Source organism: Cynocephalus volans, chromosome 1, assembly GCF_027409185.1.
Source record: "Cynocephalus volans isolate mCynVol1 chromosome 1, mCynVol1.pri, whole genome shotgun sequence".
In the NCBI taxonomy this organism is placed as follows: domain Eukaryota; kingdom Metazoa; phylum Chordata; class Mammalia; order Dermoptera; family Cynocephalidae; genus Cynocephalus; species Cynocephalus volans.
The window spans coordinates 25,037,479-25,061,835 of NC_084460.1; the positions used below are offsets into that span (position 1 = coordinate 25,037,479).

General features: G+C 40.5%; 1 protein-coding gene across 2 annotated transcripts in view; it reads right to left on the minus strand.

The window, feature by feature from the left end:
- PTPRA (protein tyrosine phosphatase receptor type A) overlaps nucleotides 1–19,978 on the minus strand; it is a 152,926-nt gene extending 132,948 nt beyond the window's left edge. For both annotated transcript variants that reach the window (XM_063075681.1, XM_063075672.1), the window contains exon 1: nucleotides 19,722–19,978. The gene's annotated coding sequence lies outside the window, so the exon portion shown is untranslated. The remainder of the gene's footprint in view (nucleotides 1–19,721) is intronic.
- Nucleotides 19,979–24,357: the final 4,379 nt, after the last annotated feature.

The following is a 24,357-nucleotide window of genomic DNA, read 5'->3' on the forward strand; positions in this document are numbered from 1 at the left end:
ACTGAGGAACTATTCCAGAATGAAGGAGACTGAAGAGATATCACAACTAAATGCAAGGCATGATGCTGAATGGTCCCTGAATCAGAAATAAAAGAAGGGGAAAGGGAAGAGGTTTTTCAGTTTTTGTTTTCTGGAGGGGAGAGTTGGTTTCTGCTGTCATTTTGTTTTTGTTTTTGCTACAAAGGATGTAACTGGGAGATAGATCAGTAAAATCTGAGTGGGGTCTGGGGATTAAATAGCAATATTATATCAATATTTATCTCCTGATTTTAATGGATGTGCTGTGGATATATTCATATAGAGAGAGTGTCCTTGTTTTCAGGAAATACTTGTACACACTGACTTAGGGGTAATGGAGCATCATTATGTCTGCAACTTATTTCTCAAATGATTCAGATAAATTGTATAGATAGATGAATAAAGTGAGAAGGCAATTGTGCTAAAATGTTAACAGCTGTGGAATCTAGGTGACGCTTGTACTAGGCCAAATGGCAAATAAACATCAATTTCCAAAGGACTGAAAGCATATGGGCCATATTCTTTAACCACAATGCAATTAATCTATAACCCCAGTACAAAAATGATAACTAGAAAACCCTCATGTTTGAAAATTAAAAGACATGCTTATAAATACCCACGGATCAAAGAAGAAAACCACAATGGAAATTAGAAAATAGTCTAAACTGCTATTAAAAAAAAAAAAAAAAACTAACCAAAATATCAGTAATCTGACTCCATCAACATATAAGATAAAAATGATACCATACATCATGGCCAAGTTGTGTTCAATCTTAAAAACTGATTAATGAAAGGTGGTTGCCAAGGACTAGGGGGAGGGATAAATGGGGAGTTGCTGTTTAATGGGTACAGTTTCAGTTTGGGATGATGAAAAGTTCTGGAGATGGATGGAGGTGACAGTAGCACAACAATGTGAATGTACACTGAACTGTATACTTAAAAATAGTTAAAATGGTAGATTTTATGTTATGGATATTTTACCACAATAAAAAAAAAAAGATAAAACAATGAGCTTAAAAGAAAAATATAAAAGTTTTTCCTCATTTAAAAAATTGGTTAATGTAACACATTTGACAATTTAAAGAAAAATCATTCAGATCCCCATACCAGCCAGCTACCAAAAAAAGAAAAGAAAAATCATATGTATACAATAGATACAGAAAAAGCAAGGGTATAATTCAACATCCATTCATTTAAAAAAACTTTTCACAGACAGGAGTGGGGGGGAAACTTCCTTAATATGGTAAATGGTGTCTACAACCAAATTGCCCTAAGAATTACAGGGATGTATTCAACAGACTCCTGCCATATCAATAACATTGCAAGGAATATAAAACCCTGCACCTTTCTTTTAAAATTCTATCACAATTACTTGAAACATAAAAGACAGAAAAAGAATTATCTCCTCTATGTTGATAAATATTGTTTTGATGTCAAGAACTAACAATTTACCTCAACAGAAAAATGGTTTTTCTAAGTACCATCAGAAACAATGTCTTATTAAAATCAAAATTATTTCTGTACTAACAGTCTCAGTCTGCATGTTACCACTGGACCCTCATTTTCCCTTTACTATGGCTTGTTTATGCATACACTTATATATTTAAATTTTATTTGTTCTTATTGAATAGGAATATCACGGTGTTATCTAAGGTCAATGGCTGGATCCCCTTAACAGCCAGCTGCCAAAAGCAAAAAGAAAAAGAATGCAGGCTGGCCGGTTAGCTCACTTGGTTAGAGCACGGTGCTGATAACACCAGGTCAAAGGTTCTGAACCCCATACCAGCCAGCTGCCAAAACAACAATAAAGCTCAAAGAATGCAAATGCAAATACACTGAATAGAAGGTCTCCTTCCTGCCAGCCATCTAGGTCCCTTTCCTCCACAGATAATTATTATTATTATCAGTTTCTTCATCTTTCTAGAGAGCTCCTAAACACACACACATTATATGTATTTCAGTAAAGTGCTTCAAATTCTCCTTAGAATGAGGCGGACCATAAGTACTTCCTTCACTGGTCCTAACATTCAGAAATTACACAGTATTTTAGAATTATATAATTTTAGAGACAGAAGGATCTTAGATGATCAAGTCTTTTATCACTTTACAGATGAATAAACTGATCCAAAGAGACCTTCTAAAGTCACATGGCTGCTGGCCAGTTGGCTCAGCTGGTTAGAGCACGGTGTTATAACACAAAGGTCAAAGGGTTCGGATCCCCCTACTGGCCAGCCACCAAAAAGAAAGAAAGAAAGAAAGAAAGAAAAAAAGAAAGAAAGTCACATGGCTAATTAGCAGTATTGCTAGAAACAGAGCTGAGGTCTGCTAACTCCAAATCCTTTCATCATACAAGGTGTACTCACATTTCTTTACATTTTCCACAATCATTACTTGCTTAATTTATCTTAACTATATGCAGTTTATCAACTGTATGAAGCTGAAGGAAATCTCCGCTTGTGATGGATCTTTTCTCATAGGGATAGACCGTTGGTTATTTGTGATTAAGTTGTTTAGTCACCATCTGCACAGACTCAGATTGGTCAACACCAAACCCAGCACAGATATATCATCACTAACATTCTTGGTACTCACTCCAAGAAACACAGCTGAAACATAGTGTAGACATAGCCTTTCAAATCATCAAAAGAAAAAGAATGTTATTATATTATAGACATTTTGGTTTTAATCAATACTTGTTCCTCAACAAACATGTCTCCCTACTACTTTACTCAGTGTTCAACACAGATGCATTGAGCTCCTACTAGTATTACTAAGACATGTTTGTTACTTGCCCTCAATAAACAATCAGGAAATCAGACATTAAAATGAGTGATTAAAATACATAATGGGCTGGCCCTTAGCTCAGTTGGTTAGAGTGTGGTGCTGATAACACCAAGGTTGAAGGTCTGATCCCTGTACCAACCAGTAGCCAAAAAAAACCATAGTGATCAATACTACAGTTGTTACGCCAATCTTATCAGCACCGCACTCTCCCGAGTGAGCCACGGGCCGGCCCGTTACGCCAATCTTAAACGAAGGAAAAACAAAAAACAATTCCTGGGAGAAATCAGGAGCCTTCACTAAGTAGGTGATACTTCAGCTGGGTCTTTTAGAATTAGCAGTATAGTTACTTAAGTTTTTGTTTAATGAATTCAGTTTCAAAGAGAAAGATAAACCAAATCTTATACCCACAATCTTTAACAATCCTTTCACAGTTAAAGTAAAGGTCACAAACTGGTGGCACAATGTGTTTTAAAAAAAAAAAGAACTGGAACCTCCAGTGTGGCACAGAAACCAACAGATCTTTTCTTATTCACACTGCCTGCCTGGCCTCCAAACATATATTTGAGTTTGCAACCTCTGATTTACTTAATGCCAAAAATAAGGGGAATGGAGGAGAGGAGAAGAAAAAGACATCTTAAAGACCTTCTGAGTTTGGAGGGCATTACAGAGGCTTAAAGTTTCTTGTTTAAATATATTTTCCAGTTTTGAAATCAGAAAATAAAACCTACAAACCTAGAAGATGAACAATGACCCAAACATTTCTGTATCAATAAAACTCATATAAAATTATTCTGCTCTTTGATTATAACTATCATAACCCATGACAACCTAGTGGTTAGATGTAGGAATACCACAAATAATTAATTCTTTGGCCATATTATGAATCTCCAACATATTATGAAAAAACTTTCTTGAAAGAGGTGCCGCTGTTATTTTAATTACTAAAAAGGGACTATTTCAAATCTTTGTTAATTTTAATTCTGGTAGAATACTTATATATTTTGTATATAGTTATAAATATTTATTAGTCATAGTAGATACAATCGACTATATTCCTATGTATCTTATATATCAAAATAATTTTTGCAGGCAACATATCTATGAGAAATAAGACAGACTTCCAGAATAGAGACAAATAATCTTCAAAAGCAGTGTACCATGGTTCCACATCCTCTTTGGTCACTGGGTTAGAAGGTCAAGAGCCAAGAAGGAAAATGTTCTGGGTTGTCCTTCAAAAGGTAGAGTGAAAGATTTCACAAGCAACATGGAGATTTTCATGAGCCACAGATAAGCAATAATAAATGGCCACTTGACAACAAAAACAGGTCTACATATCATTTTGGGGATGAAAATATAGCTAAGGATTAAATATGATGAAATGATTAAATATAAGATATACCATATATATATTATATCACATAAATGTTTATATATTAAGATATATTAAATATTAAATACAGCTAAGATTAAATATTTCTAATCTAAACTGTCACCAAAATGTAAGAAATCCCCAGCTCTCCAAAATATCCAGTTGGTGTGTATAACTGCATCTCACAGCTTTGCTATCTGGCCACCTTGAGAGAAACATGATGCCCTTGCTGGAGCCTTGAATTTGATTATGCTTTATGCTTAAGTTGTGTTGCTTCACTTAAATGGAATACCAGTTCATTCCACAAAACTATCTTTTGTAATCCAGAAGTGTGGGGTCTTTAATATGGTTCTATTGGAGTAAATCCCTCATTCCTACTATAAGCCAGGCACCATATTAGAGCTGGAGATACAGATGAAAACTACAATGCTTCCTATCCTCAAAGAACACACAGTTTAGTAGGGAAACAAACTAATAAAACTTAAAAAAAAAAAAAAAAAAAAAGATGACTGGTAAGGGGATCTTAACCCTTGACTTGGTGTTGTCAGCACCACGCTCTCCCAAGTGAGCTAACTGGCTATCCCTATATAGGGATCCGAACCCGTGGCCTTGGTGTTATCAGCACCACTCTCTCCCAAGTGAGCCATGGGCCAACCCTAAAAACTAATAAAACTTTGACATTCAAAGAAAGATGTTTATGAAAACCAAAATTTTCAAGTACCATTGGATATCATTGATTTATTTTAGAGAATACAATCAAATATTTTTGATAATATGAGATTTCTTCAAATCTTGATGACTGTATAAAAATGGAATTAATGGTTGGCTTCTTTTTGAATACCATTTTTCACACATAAAAGTTTTAATCCCATTAGGAGAGCTGTGGCCTACCTAAAGCAGGAAATAAAAAAAAGACAGAATTAGATGCTGAGTAAGGTTAGGCCCACTGAATGTAAATGAACTCAGTCCTGCCGCAACCAAACTCAATGTGCAAGTAATATGAATCCAAGACTCAGTAAAATTACATTTTACTATAAATTTTGGATCACCAGGATCTTTCTGAGACCATAAATACTTAATCTGAACATGCCAATATATGGATTATCATACAATTTAAGTGTATGAATTATCACACAATATGATAAATGACTTGACAGAAATAAGCACAGGATCTATATACCTAGATTGGACATGCAGCAATAAGTAAGGAAATGCTGACTGGAGAAGCTGATCTCTCTCTACCTAACAAATTATAATACTAGGTAAGAAAGAAGGAGATGGGCAGTCCAGCCAAAGGCAGAGAGCCTAAAAGAGCACAGCATAGTCAAGGGGCAGTGTGCTCTGGGGAAAGGTAAGGCTAGAAAGGTTAAGAGGGATTGAACCATGAAAACTTGCTCTGTTAAGGAGTTTACACTTTTTTACCCAGAGGATTTTAAACTGGGGAGTGCTGTGATCAGGATGTCAAAAAGACCACTCTTGGCAGCAATATTATCAATGACTTGGAAAAAAGAAGTAATAATGAGTAGACAACTAGGGAACTTGCAGCAGTCATCTGTGTGAGAAGAAGCCTGAACTAAGGGACAGGAGAGATGGGGAAGTAGGCAATTTTTTTTTTTTTTTTTTTTGTCTTTTTCGTGACCGGCACTCAGCCAGTGAGTGCACCGGCCATTCCTATATAGGATCCGAACCCGCGGCGGGAGCGTCGCCGCGCTCCCAGCGCTGCACTCTCCCGAGTGCGCCACGGGCTCGGCCCAAGTAGGCAAATTTTAAAGATGTAAAACAGACAGGAATGTATCACCAACTGGATGAACAACATTCAAGTTTTTGGTCTGGGTTACTAGGTTGTGCCATGCAGCAAGACAGAGATTATAAAAGTAACACTTTTATGATTAGAGTGCGGAGTTACAAGGGTTCAGATCCCCATACTAGACAGCCACCAATAAATAAATTAATTAATAAAAATAACACATTTAAAGGGAAAACAAGGTCAGGTCTGAGCTTGTTGTAGGTGTCTGGGAAATAACCCAATGGAGAAGAGCAGTAGGTGTTGGCTATCATCCAGACCTGTTCTGAGGACAAATTTTCTCCTAATTAGCAAGGAAGCTGAAATCATGTACACAGGCATTTGCTTCCAGGAAGAATGTGTAGGGTGAAACACAAGAGGAGTGAGGACGGAATCTTTGGCAAGTCAAATAAAGAGTGGTCAAAGAAGAGGGAGAGATCTTGGGGAACTGAGGAGTGGCCACAGAGGTACAGAAAAACCAGGAGAATGTGTCACAGAACTCAGAGGAAGACAGTTCAGGGAGTAAATGCTGCACAATCTATTACATTTACTCAAGTCTTCTCCCTCTCTTCCTTCCCACATCCTTTGCACATTTTACCTTGTTAAAACCAGGAAGGTAAAAAGTTATCCTGTGCTAATTCAAATAGGTACACCATATCCCAAACCAAGTACTTGGGAGGAAAGACAGATATAATCAAGATCATTATAATATTTTCTAACATTTATTGAAGGCTTACTAGGTGCTAAGAACTGTGCTAAACACTTGACATGCACTATCTAATCCTTAAAACAAACATATGCAGTAAAAGAATACTAATGTTGAGCCCAGTTATCAGGTGATGAAACAATTTCAGAAGGGTTAAGTATAATGTCCAAGTTCACAAAGCATGACAGGCATGGAATATGAACCCTGGTCTTCCCAACTCCCAAAATGAAATAATCGTAGGGCCTGACATGGAATATAAGAAAAAAACCCACAAAATCCAATTTGATTTGGAAGGGGAGAAAACTGATTCAAGAGTTAATTAGGGGGAAAAAATGTACAGGGGGTTGCAAAAGAAACTCCAGACATGACACCCCATTCAGGACTCTAATGTAAGGAAGAACACCTCTTGAGTAGAATTATTTCGTTCCCTTTCCTTATTCTTGAACCTCTGACCAATCAATAACTGTATCATGACTGGTCAGATGCCAGAAAAACCCCAAACTATATCACGGTCCTGTATTTTTAATCCAACAAACTTAGCTCTCTCAGATGGTAAAACTGTCCTCCTTAATTGGCTAAATGACATTACAACCCCAGAAAGAAAAGTTGTGAGCAATAAAATGAGATATAGCAAATCCACAGTACTAATACTTTTGAGTTAAGTTTAGGCTATATGTTTTTTACATGTTGGTAATTCAGATTCAGCTAATGAAAAGCACTGGAAGTCTCAAGAGAACCTGCTTTACTACATTTACAAGTTTAATTTCTTACTATCACAGATTGCTCAAGTGCTCAGGGAGATTCTGTTTGTTAAGATCCTTAACTTTGACCTGTTAAGGACTGACTGTTAAGGACTGACTGCTCGACAGACTGAGTATAAGTGTATTTTAAACATCTAAGAAAATTTAATTCACTAAGTAAGGAGTTTGGAGGAATTTAATCTGTTCAACTTAAATTAGCATTAGTTAGAAACCAGTGAAAGTTACTGTTCTTATTTCTATACAAAACTACTATGTTTTCAAGTACAATAACAAGATTAAAGGAAAACTAGGTTTTTAATTTGCCACCTTAATAAATTAAATATTAATTTGAAACCCAAATAATTCTAAGTAGTTCTTTCTGTGCACAAAAGTCCCTCCCCACATTAAAAAAATCACATATATAACTAAACTATTAACCACTGCTTGCTCTACAAAAGCCCTCTTCAAAAGAGAACCCTGAAAAACTTAATAAGTACATCTGAATAAATATAAATGGTTTAAGCAATCTCCTCCACTAAGACTGGGGAAACTGAATTGAACCCCACTTAACCTCTTATTCAAATGTAAGAATGGCACAGCTCAATCTGCTGTAACACGTACTCCTTTTGATAAACATAAAACTCTCATACCTTCCTTTACTATTACTTTAAATATCAAACTTAAGTAGCTCTTCTATTATATGGGCATGTCATATTTCTGGAAGGTTTCCCAAGTACTGTTCATAGTATCTGTGGATGCCTCTGGAAAGGGAAACTTGGAAGATGGGAGGAGAGAGAATTACCTTTTACTATATATTTTAAAGTATTATTTATATATATTTTAATATGTACATGTATTAATTATTCAAATACATACACAATTTTTTTTTTTTTTTTTTTTTTTTTGTCGTTTTTTCGTGACCGGCACTCAGCCAGTGAGTGCACCAGTCATTCCTATATAGGATCCGAACCCGCGGCGGGAGCGTCGCCGCGCTCCCAGCGCAGCACTCTACCAAGTGCGCCACGGGCTCGGCCCACATACACAATTTTAAATGAAACAAAATTTAAAAATACAAACACTAACTAAAAACCATATCAAAGCCATGTTTTTTCTTTTTTGAAAATGCTTTTTCAAAGTTGGGGGGGAGGGGGAGGAAGGTCAGGGAGTAATTGGGTGGGGGACACGGGGAATACTGCAACTTGTGGTAAGGGGTATGCTGATAGTATTGATCTGATCATCACATCTTGGGCAAAGGTGTTGACGGTCAGCTTTGTACTCCATTAATATGCATAATCAATCAATCAATCAAATTTCATAGTAAACAAACAAACAAGTGCAAATTTACCTCCTCCCCACAATAGTCACTCCCTACTGAGAATTACTGCCTGAGAGGTTTACAACTGCTGCCAACAGCACTACTGCTAACCAAGTATGAACTGCAGGAAGAAAAAGGACCTTCTATGACTGCCACCAACTAGTAGCAACATCCTGAGCCAGGCATTGTCTCCCTGGGCTTCTTCCACGTCTATCTGTGAGTGAGGATTTTACACTTGAGCACTATGGAGGACCACTATAGCTAACACCCCAGACTGGGGAAAGAGAAACACCAGCTGCAAGTCACTGTAATCTCAAACCTGTGTTAACAAAGTGGGCAGGCCCAGGCGGGAATTAAGGAGCACGGATGGGCAGTGGTCACAGACAGCATGGGCACAGCCACTGACCCAGGGACTAGCCTCACTTCCTGAATGGTGGGAGAAGAATTCACATCACTGGAGATATGGAAAGGGTGACCAGGAAAGCCAAAGCATACCTGTAAAAGCTTGGGCCCACCAGTTCATTTCAGAACAGTGGAAGTCCTAGAACTACCCCACACTGCTTGGGTAACAGTGCTGCAAATACATAAATGGAAAACATTCTCTTTATTAATGGGTAGTATCAATGCATTTACAATATGGTATTAAGCCACCTGTCAACCAATGTTTGAAAACTAATTGCTGGTTAAGCTATTTGTCAATCAATACTGAGAACTACCTACACGATTCACAGCAGCAGAGTTACAACTTCCCACACAAAAACTCAGTTCACCAACTAACAATCATCTTTTCCAAAAAGCCAGAAATCTAGAACCCTACTAATGTTTCTAATACTTAAATCATTCTTGTCCAAGTATCTCCATCCACATCACCACTCCTCCCACCCTAAACCAGTCCAGAACACCATCATCACTGGCCAAATTTACTCTACACTCACTAGGTAAGTCTTTGTGCTCTGCCCAGTCCATTCATCACAGTGATGACAAACCTTTAGACTGCATGCCCAGTAATAAATAAGAGTACACCTCCCCAGCATATGTTTACTTATAAATATGACACAGGTACTAACACATATAAATACTACAAAATGTTTATTTTCAAATGAAATAAAACAATGATCTCAATAATGGTATTGCTATCACTAAAACTGTTTTTTTATTTGGCTTTTTTGGCGGCTGGCCGGTAAGGGGATCCGAACCCTTGACTTTGGTGTTGTAAGGTGGTGTCACACTGGTTGTTAAAATATTTTAAAATATTTCCATATGATTAAATATTTCTCACTATGTTTGAAAAATTTCATTTTAATATTTTGTGATAGAGTAGTTTAGAAACATGGATCCAAAAGGAAGAAGCACTATGGCTGTACGTACCAAACTGTGATATTTATTTCTCCATCCCATCCAATTAAACAAATATTTTCCTTTAAATATGACTAGAAAATGTCCATCTTCCCTAATGCAATTACTCTTGAACACTAATCAAAAGATGTTACATTTTTATATTTATAACAAATGGGTTTGAAATCTACTAAAATTAGGGCCAGCCTGTGGCTTATTTAGGAGAGTGTGGTGCTGTTAACACCAAGGCCATGGGTTTGGATCCCTATATAGGAATGGCCGGTTAGTTCACTTGGGAGAGCATGGTGCTGACAACACCAAGTGAAGGGTTAAGATCCCCTTACCAATAAGCTTTAAAAAAAAAAAAAGAAAAGAAATCTACTAAAACTCATCACTTGGAGTATTTTCTTTTCTAACTTCTTATTATGGGAATTTTGAAACATACACAACAGTAGAAAGAACACTATAATAAACCCTTATATATACATATTATCCAGCTTCAATAATTGTCAACATATGGCAATTCTTGTCTCATCTATAATCCTCTAAACACACTGAATTATTTTAAAGTAAATTCCAGACAGTATATCATTTTATCCATAAATACTTCAGTACTTATCTCTAACTGAAAGGAGTGGTTTATATTATCATACCTTGTTTTATATTATCATACCTAAAAAAAAATTGTTTAAAAATCATCTAATACACAAGTGGTATTCAAATTACTCTCAATCGTCTCATTAATCTTTTCATAATTGGTTTGCATGAAACAAGATCTAAACAAGTTCTACAAATCACATTTAGTTAATATGTCTCAAGTCATTTTAATCTGTAGTAGTTCCTCTACTCCTTTTTTTCTTGCCATTTATTTGAAGTAACTGGGTTCATTTGTCCTATCGCATTTTCACATTCTGAATTTACTAATTATATCCTACAAACTGGTAAATAGACCTAAAAGCTTAATCAGAGTCAGGTTGGATTTGATTTGTGGGGAGAGCAAGACTATTTCATGAATGATTATGTTCTTCCTATTGCATTACAGAGAAGGAACATAAGGTTTGGTTGCCCCAATTTTAGAGAGGCTATGATTAATCAAAATGTTGCCAGCTTGATCCCTCTATTATAAAGTTCCCTAATGGTTTTAACAGCTACTGATAATCAATGACTAGGTCCCTTATTTGATTAGATCATCTGGAAATTTCCTTAGAAATACATTTGGAGATTTTTATCAGGTTACATAATTATATTTCCAAGTTTTTCCTATGTAAAATTATGAGAATTTTTATACACATGACAAAATCACAATGAGATCATGAGTCATTAGGGAAATACAAATTAAAACCACAATGCAATACCACTTCACACCCACTAGGATGGCTAAAGTTAAAAAGACAATAACAAGTGTTGACAAAGATGTGGAGAAATCAGTACTCATACATTGCTGCTGGGACTGTAAAATGGTGTGGCTGCTCTGGAAAGCAGTTCAGCAGTTCCTCAAAAAGTTAAACACGGTATTACTATTTGACTCAACAATTTCACTCCTAGGTATATCCAAGAGGATATGTCCACACAAAAACCTGAACACGCAACCCACAATTGGGAGAAAATATTTACAAATCACATATGTGATAAGGGACTTATATCCAGAATACATAAATAATTCAATAATAAAAAAGACAACCAAACTTAAAAATGGCCAAAGGATCTGAATAGACATTTCTCCAAAGAACATATACAACTGGCCAATAAGCACGTGAAAAAGACACTCAACATCATTAATCATCAGGGAAATGCAAATAAAAACCACAATGAGATACGACTTCACACACACTAAGATGGTTATAATAAAAAAGACAGAATAACAAGCATCAGCAAGGATGTGGAGAAATTGGAATCCTTGTGCATTGCTGCTGGGAATGTAAAATAGTACAGTCACTTTGGAAAACAGTTTGGTAGTTCCTTAAAAAGTTAAATAGAGTTACCATTTAATCCAGCAATTCCACTCTTATGTAAATACCCAAGAGAAATGAAAAAATATGTCCACATAAAAATTTGTGCATGAATGTTCACAGTAGCATTATTTATAATAGCCAAAAAGTGGAAACAACCCAAATGTTCATCAACTGATGAATGGATCAACAAAATGTGGTACATCCATATAACGGAATATTTTATTATCCAGCCATAAAAAGGAATGAAATACTGATACACGGTACAACACGTATGAACCCGAAAATCATGCTAAGTAAAAGAAGCCAGGCAAAGGCCACAAACATATTGTATGATTCCATTTATACTTGTATGAAATGTCCAGTATAGGCAAATCCATAGAGACAGAAAGATTAGTGGTTGCAAGGAGCTGAAGAGAGGGCAGAATGGGAAGTAAAGCTAATGGGTACAGGGTTTCCTTTTGGGGTGACAAAAATGTTCTTAAATTAGATAGTGGTGATGGCTGCACAACTCTGTGAATATACTAAAAAGTACTAAATTTTAGACTTTAAAAGGGAGAATTTTATAGTATGTAAATTATATCTCAATAAAGCTTATTATTTTTAAAAAATTACAATGAGGAAAATACTCTCCCACAGCGTATTTCTTTCTAAGAAAAAACCAGTTACTTTCTCACTCACTGTTAAAATACCTTTACTTAAAAGGTACTTTATTTAAAAGAAATATGTATAACTCATGAACAACTCTACCACAAAATATCTGAGTGATAACTTGACTCACTAACCTGCCCATGAAGAGGCAATGATATTATTTTATTCAGTCAAAGCAGCTGTTCTGTCAGTAATTTACATTTAGTCAATTACTCCTCATAGCAACATTCCTATTAAGGTAATCATTTATTATTAAAAATATGACCTCTCCAACAAAACTTTTCTCCAGTAGCTCACAAAAGAAATGGTTCTTCTTGGACTTGATTAAGAGAGAATCTAGCAATAGAGACATGCTAGAAGCTTCCGTACTTTTAAAACTATATAGCAGGGCCGAGCCCGTGGCACACTCGGGAGAGTGCGGCGCTGGGAGCGTGGCGTCGCTCCCGGATCCTATATAGGAATGGCCAGTGCACTCACTGACGGAGTACCGGTCACGAAAAAGACAAAAAAAAAAAAAAAAACTATATAGCAAACCTCCCACACTGCAAAATTTCTTCTAATATTGTTTGTTCACATATTCAGCAACGTTTTCTATGCATCCTCCAACAGTATTTGCTGACAAAGGAATGCATTTCGGTTTCTTGACGTATTATTTTCCATACAGTAAGTATCTTTTTTCTGTTGTTTAAGTGGACCTTTGGGAGGGGCAGGGCAGGGGTAGGAAGATTCTGCCAAGGTTATGTGCCTTTCTGTCTTTTATAAGAACAAAAAACCCTCAAAACATAAACTTTAATCATTAAGGTTAGTAAAATTTTGTAAAACATTTGACTGAACGGCCTATAACTAAACATCATTGAAATTTTTTTAAAAAGCAGAGGTTTTCTTTATGTTCCAGATTAAAAAAAATTTTTTTTTGTTTTTTGCTTATGTTTCAGTTGTTTAGTTTTCAAATGTCTTCATACTGATGACAGCCTCATATTTTACTATTTAACATACTCTTAAAGCAAGATTCCTACTAATGATAGAGGATGTAAATCCATGCTTCAAATAAGATTCTTAACACTTTCTAACTTAAGAAAAGCTGACTTGTTTAATCTGATTTAATAGCTCACCAAGAGTTCATAATAGGAGTTGAACAAGTGTCAGCTCTACCATCTTGTTTGTTTGCTTATGCTTGTATTAGTAATTTCTTTAACCACTGGTTTCTTTGCAGGACCATTTCATAAATGTTAATTTAATGAAAACTAGATAATATAAACTGTTAACAATATGTTGCATTACACTGAAAACAAATTTGGCTCTGCTCAATGCAGAACTTCCTTTCTTCCTTCAGGACACCCAAAGTTCTACAGTTAACACATTAACACTGTTTGACCCACAGACCCAAGAAGATGCCAGTAACAGTTCCTAAATTAAATGTTTTATCTTATTTTTTTAGATAAAACAATTAAGAGTTCTAAATTTTCTTCCAGTACCCCAATGAACTGCCTTATCTACCTCACTTTGAAAACTACTGCTCTAGATTGCAGCCACAATGAACTTTTTATAACTGCAAATCAGATCAGTACACTCTCCTGCTTAAAATCCTTCAATGGCAATGGCTTAGCTCTGCCTTCAGGATAAACTCTAAAATCCTTGCATGACATACAGGGGCCTCAACTCCGACCTCTGACTCTCTCTAGTCCAGTGGTTCCCAACCCTTGCTATATATTAGAATCACCTGGGTATATTTAACTAAATATATATGTATATACACATTCTCAGGCCCCATCCAAGACCAATTAAATCAAAATGCCTGGGGGTGGGGTATTTGCATCCTGATTTTTGTAAGGTCCCCCGGTAAATCTAAAGTGCAGCCAGGGCAGAGGATTACCACTCTAATGTCACTGTAAGCTACTTGCTCCTTCCTGTTCACCACGGTCAGCCAGTTTCAGGTGCTAAGCTCTCAATTAGGCCCTGCCATGCCAAAAGTGATCCACCCACCAGCAGCATCTGCCTCACCAAGGGAGTTGATTACAGAATCCCAAGTCCCACCCCAGACCTACTGAATCAGGTCTTGGCATTTTAACAAGATTCCCAGATGGTTTATATGCACATTCAAGTTACAGAAGTGCTGCCCTAAGCTATCAACTCCCTTTCCAGCCCAGGGCCTTTGCAAATGTTATTTAACTGAAAATGCTGTTTAGCTGATGAACTTCTCTGACACTCCCAAGACACCATATTCGTATTCTTCCCCTTTGATTACATCCATCACATCTGTAATTTACCATAAGGTGATTAATGTCTATCTGCTGAACTAACCCATAAGGTCCATGTCCCTGAGGACAGACATCACATCTGTGTTACTCTGGAGGATCCCCAGCTCCTGGTACAATGCCTGGTATTTTCAACTGAACAGCATTTAGTCTTACATTTCATAACAATATGATCCTATCACAATATTTCTGTGTCATCAACCAAGTCTCAAAGCAAGCCTTTCTTTAACCACCAATTGGCTTTAGCTACATGACTCTTGGATATGATACACAACATTGTACTTATTTCAAAAATCTAAATGCAAGGTCCAGGGTTCGATCCCTGGACCAGCCAGCTGCCAAAAAAAAAAAAGCCCCCAAAAATCAATCTAAATGAGCTACTGATCTTTTTTTCTAAAGAAATGTAAATTAAATCTAATTCAGTGTACCATTACATTTATTTTAAATTAATAAAATAACCAAATATCTGGTTTTGTTTGTTATAGCACTGGCAGGGTTGTCAGGGCCACAGAAATTACTAATGGTGCTGTAAACTAATTCAACCTTTCCAGATTGCAAATCGGCACTGGAACTGTATCCTCTGACTCCATGAATCTACTTTAGGAGTAAAAGAAGTATTTGAACAAGGGTGCTCAGGTTTATAAAAGTACCATTTATAAGAGTTTAAAAAGGGGGGGGGGCTGGCCCATTAGCTCACTTGGGAGAGCTTGGTGCTAACAACACCAAGGTCAAGGGTTCAGATCCCCGTACTGACCAGCTGCCAAAAAAATACAATAATAGTAAAAAGGGGGAAAAAATGAAAGAATAATAAAAGATTGTACAAACTATGGCTGTCAATGCATAGAATACTACAATGTGACTTGAAAATAACAAATCCTACCTATTGCCTCTAGAGAAGAAAATAAAATACATAAATGAGTAAATATAAAATATTTCATGCTATTCAAGAATTCAAAAATCATATTCTGTATGTACTAACTGCAATTATAAAAATCTATGTCTGTACACTGACCCAAGTGGATGTGAATTTAGAATAAAGTATAGTTTTACATTTAACAGATTCTTTTTTCCATAGAGAATATATTAAAATAAATTTTAATGTTGGGTTACTTGTGAGTTTGCTGCTCACTTTTATTAAGTTAGTGTTGTTATATTATTGCTATTTTTGTTGCACTCAGACTCACTAAAAAAATATCTTCAGCTTTGGCATTTGGAAACATTTATTAGTTACTGCACTGGAAATAAAAAGACAAGATTCTACATTCCTGCTCATAACTCAAACTTCACCTGCATCTCATTTTTTTCCACATGAAAATGGAGAAAAATAATGCACCAATGTTTACAAATTGACGCTGAGTGTTTCCAATGAAAGGTGCTTGGCAAATACAAATATCAGAGTGGAAAAACAAAACAAAACAAAAACAAAAAACAATACCCATATTGAACGTCTTGTACAAGTTACTTTAACCCTTCTGAGCCTCAATATCTCTCTCCTTAAACTGAAAGAAATGGGCTAGAATCACATAGGGGAGAGGGGACTGGTGGGGGAAAAGTAGGCATATGATAGCTGAAAAAGCATTCCAGGTGATCCCACTGGATACCGGGAAGATCTCTTGAGTCACATTCACATTTTGAGGGACAGGATAAATTGGTACAACCCACTCGAGTGGTAATTTGTTAACGTCTAAAAATAGCCCATGGCTCACTCGTGAGAGTGCGGAGCTGATAGCGCTGAGGCTGCGGGTTCGGATCCTATATAGGGATGGCCGGTGCGCTCACTGGCTGAGCGTGATGCAGAAAACACTGTGTCAAGGGTTACAATCCCCTTACCGGTCAAAAATAAAAAGAGAATTAATAAAATAAATAATAAAATAAAAAATGCACACATATCCTTTGACTTAGTAATTCCACTTCTAAAAGTATATTATTTAGATAATTTTACACATGAGTACATAACAAAGTACATACAATGTCATTTATTGTATTGCTGTACTAGAAAAACCTGGAAATGACGTAAATGTTACTTAACCCAAAGACTAGTTACAAATTATGGTACAGCCATATAATGAAATAAGTAAAAGAATGTCAATACAAAGAATGAACAACTCCATATGTACTAATAAGGAATAATTTCCTAAATATATTAAGTAAAAAAGAGTAAAATGTGACTGGTATGTACCATGGTGGAAGGAGTATAAATGGGCAAATGCACATTTATAAAGGAACAGTGTCTATGTAAGGCCACGGAAACTGGAAACTTCAGCCATCTCTGGGGAGGAGATTAGGGAGACAGAAAACTTGGGGTCAGGGTAGGAGGGAGACTTATTTTTCGCAACATACCCTTTTGTACTGCTGCAATTTTTCTCTCATATGCATTAATTATCTTTTCCCAAAAACTGAGCAGGATTCTCTCTTTGCCTTCCTCTAAGAAGCTGTGATTCTACTTCTGTGGGGCCTAGCCACTGCCTCCTAAATTGCAGGGGCATCAGCATCCCGCCCCACATTGACCCCAAGTGACCTTTCCAAGGCCCAGTCAGTCCAAGTCTCTGACCTCCTTTAAGTTCTCCAGTAGCTCTCCACTGCCCAATTCTAATACATACCCTGATCTCATCTTCCATCCCCTTCCCCCTACCCAACCTAGCTATGTCTAACCTCTTTCTTGCTCCCTAAGGACAGTGGGTTCCGTCCACCTCCAAGCCTGCTTATGCTGCACCCTCTTTCCTATGTGTGTTGTCCACCACACACAAATTCCTATGCATCCTTCATTACCCACCAGGAAAGCTTTCCCAAACCACCTACGGAGGGAATGTTCCTGGCACAGCCTGGCAGAGGTTCTGGAAATAGATTGACAGGATTCAAATCCTAACTACTCCCTCATCTGCCCACTCTACAGCCTCAGTTTCCAGCCCTATAGAATAGGAATAAGCCCTCCGTATGACTGTCAATTATTACATAGCCTGTCACAAGGCAAATAAAATAGCTATCATTATTACACTCTCATAGCACCTGTGATGTAACTATTTATATCCACCTGTCCTGCATTAGACTGTAAGCTCCTCAAAGGTAAGGATGTGACTTCTTCACTTTTATTTTGTATCCCAAGCAATTCACCTGGCAAATGGAAGGCACATGAATGTACTTCAGTCAAGGGGTTGGCTTTTCTAGCCTGTATTTCACACAAATGGTAAATGAGTGGCTAAAAAAGTACCCAGTGGACAGCCTCCTGGATCCCACCATGCTTTATAGTGCACATATCAGCCAGACCACTTTGTGCAAGCAGAGGTGAAAAGAGAAGAGACCGAGGGGCTTTTGGTCTTTCAGGGACAGTCAAGCAGATTGGAGACAAGTGAGATATGGGACTTGCCAGTTCCTGCCTGCTGACTACTTATGGGGGCTGGTTGGGATGGACATGGAGAGATGGGGTATCAAAGATACCAAAAGTCTGGGGCATGTACTCCAAGCAGGCCTCCAGGAAATAACAAAAAATTCCCTTGGGAAGTGGATACAGAGTTGAGGAATAAGGGAGAAGAGATGGGAAATGACCTATAAGACAACTGGGGAGGAAGAATTCTCCCAGCATGGTAGATGGAAAGGTAAGCCACAGCTCCTGCCCTTAAGAAGCTTCTCAAATGAGCTGAGCCTTAAAGGAAGAGGTGGAGTTTGGCAGGTAAAAGTGGGGAAGTAAGAGGATCATTTAAAGCAAAAACATCTCAACATGTGATGGAGCAGCCAAGCAGCTCTGAATGGTTAGGGAGAGGGATGAAGAGAAGGAGAATTGAAGGATTAGGCTACAAGTCTTGAAGCAAGACTATCAAGGGCACTTTTAAGACCTGATAAGGCATTTTGGGCTTCATTTATCCCATAGGAAAAAGAAAGCGAGGGAGTTTTTAAGTAAACAAGTGACAGCATCAGATCTGTGTTTTTGAAAGGAGTGGCCAGGCAGGAAGATGCTCGCCCTTTCCTAGGCATTCCTCCTCTCGCCCACCATCTTCTGGTTCTCGCGCTGCCTCAACAGCTAGCAGGTGGCAGTGAAGCCACGTCCTGGAGATGTGACTGGCTCATGGGTAGGAATCCCTATCCTGGGCAAAGGCTTCTGAAGGCATTCACCCTGCCTGGGAAGGTTTTGAACATTCCTCTTTTCCTGTTTTACAAATATCATCACTGACCTCAAAAAAACCATCAACACTGGGCTCAGCTCTGCCATTATTATTTTTATCTTCAGGAAATACAATTAGAAACCATTTTTTTTTAAAAAAGATATTCTTTATTTACCGAAAGTAAAAAGGGAGAGGGTCTGCATTCCCAATCGGCTCATTTTGAATTCTGGGCAGCTCTGCGCCCTTACTTCCCTTCTTAAGCAGCCTCAACAGTTGGGAGTGGGCGGCAAAGAGAGGGGCTGGGAGACGGGCCAGAGGGGGCTTTGAGGGAAAGAAAACTTAGTCAACGCAAAAGCAAATGTTCTCATGCCTGGAGTTTTTCTCTTTCTTCCCATTTAATGGACCTGAGCAAATTCTATTTTAGCTGTTCCAAGTTTCTTCTTTCAGAATGAACTATGGCAGCGCCCTGGCCTGGCCCAGAAAGACGCACGCAAAGTTTCTGGGCAGTCGAGAGGGTCGGCGCCCTGTCCCGCAGGTTTCCGGGGACACCCCCTCATCCCCGCCAGACCGCGCAAGGATGCGGGATCCGGTTGCAGAAGGCTGATGGGGTCTACCCGGAAAAGAGGGCTCCGGGCTCCGGCCGGGGACCCCTCCCACCCGCTCCGGGGGCCGCCCCCCCTTCCGGAGCCACCCGGGCGGCGGCGGCCGCGAATACTAACCGAGTCCGGCGTTGGGCGGGACCGCTGGGGACGAGGACGGCGGCTCCGCTTCGGTTCCGCGGCGGCGTCTCGGCCCGCCACTCGCCCTCAGGGCCGCCGCCCGGCCCGCGGCTCGGAGCCCCGCGGCGGCGGCGGCGGCCTCGCCTCCATGGCGAGGGGAAGCGACTGAGGGACGACTGGGCGGGCGGCGGTGATGGCGGCTGCGGCTCGGGGTCCGACGCGCGCGCGTCTGTCAGCGCCGCACTCGCCGCAGCCTCGCTCTCGACCCGGCCTTGGCTGTAAGGCGTGTCCTCATTGGCCGTTCAGAGGCGGGCGCTGGTTGGCCGACACCGAACGGGCGTCTCCAGCCCTTGCGGGCCCCGCCCTTGAGCCTCAGAGCGCTTGCTAGTCTGCCCGGGTCTCTGAACCTGGTCTCACGGTCGGTCACCCTATCTGACAGATAGCCCTGGAGAGGTTCGCCGCACGGCAGCCCAATCCTCCGGGAAAGTGGACCTTGGAAGCACCGGCCGCCTGTGCACCCATGCCTTCCGCCGCTCTCTACAGTCCCTGGCCCTTGGATGTGGGCCTTCTTCCCAGTTTACAGGTGCAGAAACTGAGGCCAGGCACAAGCTACCCAATGTCTAGCGACCAGGGCGGCCTAGAGCTCGAAAGCCATCTTTCCACCCCTCTCCAAAAGTGATTCTTTCGGTCTCCCCTCCCCACCTCCCAATCGCTGCAAGGCGTTTAAAGGAAGAAGGATTTCACAGGGGTGAGAGAGGAACCTGCCAAGTCCCTAGAACTGGTTGGTTCCGTGGGTGCCGTCTTACATCAAGTCAGCCCACGCCATCCCCACCCGAGCTCCGGAGAAATCTCCCCCGCTTTCCAGATGCGCATACTGAGGCCTGGTTCTCCACGGAGCTGGGTAGAAGCACCGCACGTGGTGCTCTGCGGTGTGGGTGCCTATTGCGATAGGCCTGGTGGGGGAGGGGAGGTTCAAAGAGCAGAGAGGATCCTGAAGTGCTTCCCCCAGGGGCCAGGGGCAGGGCGCGGACTCCCCGGCACTCCCGGCACTGCCCGAAGCCATCGGTCCGTGCGTCCGGCCGGCAGCGGGTTCCCAGGCGGAGAACCTCGGGAGCTGCAGGACCTGAGCATCTGCGGCTGAAAGCCGATTACACAGTGGTTAGTGGGGAGCGAGTGAGACATTTCTCCGGGTAATAGCCCCCAGCGGGATCTCTCGGACGCTGGGGACCTGCGCAGGATGAGCGGTGCGTGTCTGCAGGCTAGAGGCAGATTGCACTGCAGCGCGCAAGAGCTTGCGGGGGGGATCCTTCCTTCCAGAGCCGGAGTTTGCAGTGCCCAAGGTGGGTGGCGGCAGCCTGTCGTCCAGGCCAGGCTGCCCCTAACTTCCCCCGACCCCCACGCCACACCACACCCCACCAACCCGGGCCGGGGAGAGTCCCAGTCGGTGCGCCCAAGAGGAAGGGCATGTGGCCGGCGGCAATTCTTCATGGCGGGGAAAGTGCAACGGAAATATTTTGGCGTAGAAGGAGCCCACATTAGTTGTCCTTTCTACACGGTTGGTGCCCCTGTCATGTCCGTCCCCCTACCATCTCCAGTCCCCACCACCGTCTGCTGTTGGGGCGCCAACTTAGGACTCTCTGCTCATATTTGTGGAATGAGTGAGCGTATGATGACCAGAGCCACCGCCTGGGAATACCGGGTGCCTCGGGCTTCCCTGAGGCCATCGCCTCCCTGGCAGGGAAGTCCCTCCTTGAGTGGGAGTTGTGACTCTCGTTCCCTCTCAAGCAAGGCCAACCCAGAGATGTTGGTGAAATGACCGAACCGGGGGTGCCTCTGCTCCACAGACAGTCCAGCCCAAAGGCCCAGAAGACACATGTCCAGTCTCCTGTCAGACCCCAGGGGCAGCCAGTGAGGGCGGGTCCTTCCATCCCCTCAACATTCACGTTTCCAGGAAGCCCAATTCAATCTACCCGCACACCGAATGGGAAAGTGAAAAGCCGGAACTCAAAGTGTGGGAAAAAGCAAAAGACCCTGAAAAATAACGACTGTGCAAGAGGTACCCAGGTAGCTAGGACAGCAGCCCCACGTCCTAGCATCAAACCCCACCAGCTTAGTTTTGCTTTAGCGATGTCTAACTTATACTACTATTTCCTGATATGTTTCTTTTGGTTGATTTTTTATTTGTACTTTATATTACCAGAGAAGGGTTTGACATGCTACTTATATTTTCTAATATAATTAAAATAAATAGCTGTTTTAAGAAGTTGAACCGGCTAGCCAGCAGGAAAAAAAAAAAGTGTTCACCCTTGAGACCATCTGACGGACACCCACCCAATCTGACAGCACTTGGGAAAATGCTGCTGTTGGGTGTGGTAATCGGAGAGCCCTGGGTTTCCAGCTCTGCCATGTGCTGGGTGACCTGAGCCTCCCTCTGCTACTCTTCCTGGAACCTCCCAGAGCCGTACTGAGAATTACAGGCACATACAGCTTGGCAAGTAACCCATTCTCAGGAAATGAAAGTTCTTTCTCTCTCTATGACACAGCTGCACTGTGGTCAGAGAATTTGTGGTGTCTGTGCAGGGGTGACATAGAACTTTAGACCAAGGAGGGACAGGGTCTTGGGTGACCCACCCTGAAGACCCTGGGAAGGAAGGTTCAGCTCAGCAACCACCCTGTTTCCACTGGGAGAGGACAGAGTCCGATCCTCATCTACCTGCTTGTAGAAAGCTGCCCAGTCCCCCCATCCTACTTGACTCCCTGGGGTGTCCAGATCCCCCTCCCCCATCAGCACAGGGTAAAGGGCTGTCTTGGAGAAGAAAAGAACAGAGAAGAAGGGGAGGCAGGCTTTTTGTGCCCAGGCCCACCCAAGTGGGAGGCTGCAGCCCTCCTGCTCCTAGTGCTGCTTTAGTCCCAGCCCACAGGAGTGTATACCTACTGGTACACACTTGTCAGCCACCCACAGGTGCCCCAACAGTCAGGACTCATAAGCAAAAAAACTGGACTGGAAGGAGATCTGGAGGATGGGGGGTAAAGGATTCCTGTTTCTTAAGGCAAGTCACTTCCCCTCTCAGGGCCTCCTTTCCCAATCTAGTAAATGGAACAATGAGTCATTCTCTCAACAAATGATTATTGAGTGCAGACCATGTGCTGGACACAGCAGGGAATAAGACAGAAGAGGCCTCTGCTCTCAGGAGCTTGCTTTCTGGATGCAGAGACAGACAATAAACAAACAAATGAACAAGAAAATTTCCTAAATGCTGTAATGAAAATAAAGCCAGGCAATAAGATAGAAAGTTTAAAGTAGATGAGAGCCAAATACCTTTCCAGGCCATTGTTCAACTCCCAAGGGTCATTTGCTGGAGCTTTGTACCTAAAAGAGACTGGACATGCAGTCCCCTTGCCCTGAGAAGGTGTCTTGTAGGAGTCTTTGCTCTGACTCTCACTCTACAGGTATCATTGATATCTCAAACTAGAAGAAAAGTTTCCAGATTCTCTGCCCCAGCCCCGCAGTCCAGGTCCAAGCCCCAATCCTAGCCCCATCCATTAGACAATACTTGGCCTCGTCCATTGTAGGTGCAGGGTTGCTGTACAAATTGCTCAGGATAGAAGGCATTTTACACTAATTTCAATTCAGCAATTGAACACTTGAAAGGAAGTCCTAGTTCTGATTTTTAAATATCGCTATTTATAGGTGTATACATTTGTCGAAAAACCAGCAACTGTACACTTAAGATCTGTGCACTTCATTGTATATAGCTTTTGCCTTAAAAGAAAAAATTGCAAACAAATAATGAACTCTAGTTAATGAAATGCATTCTGAAGTATTTAGGGGGCGGTGTACTGATGTGCAACTTACTTTGAAATACATAAAAAATAAGATGGATTAATGGATAGAGGATTGGATAGATGGGCAGATGTGTGATAAAGCAAGCATAGTAAAATGTTAATGGTAGAATCCAGGTGGTGGTATAAAGGTGTTCACTGTAAGATTCTTTCAACTTGGCTGTATATTTGAAGGTTTTCATGATAAAATGTTGGGGAGAAAATCAGTGATTAACTTTACAAAAAAGTACACAAAACTTCCTTTAAATTTCAAACAACCTTCCTCATGGACAACTCCAATGCTTCTCTACATGCACACACTTTTTATGAAGTTGTAATCACTATGTCTATATAATTTTATCATCGTTAATAGTTATTTCTCACATATTTCTAAAACATCATGTATATAGTGTTGAATGTTTGCATAGCACATGAGTAAATATGCCATATGTTATATTGGGGATGTGGGTTTTTTATTGTGTACACTGGCCAAGGCTCCCTTCCTCTCAAGACTGGGTTGTTTGGTAGCAACCCTTTTTTACTGAGAATTAGAAAAGCTGCAGAAAACATTTTTTTTTTTTAAAGATGACCAGTCAGGGGATCTTAACTCTTGACTTGGTGTTGTCAGCACCACAATCTCCCAAGTGAGCCATGGGCCGGCCCTTGGAAAAAACATTTCGAAGGTATACCTGTTCCCCAATGTTCATCGCAGCACTCTTTATAATAGCCAAGAGTTGGAACCAGCCCAAATGTCCATCATCGGATGAGTGGGTATGGAAAATGTGGTATATCTACACAATGGAATACTACTCAG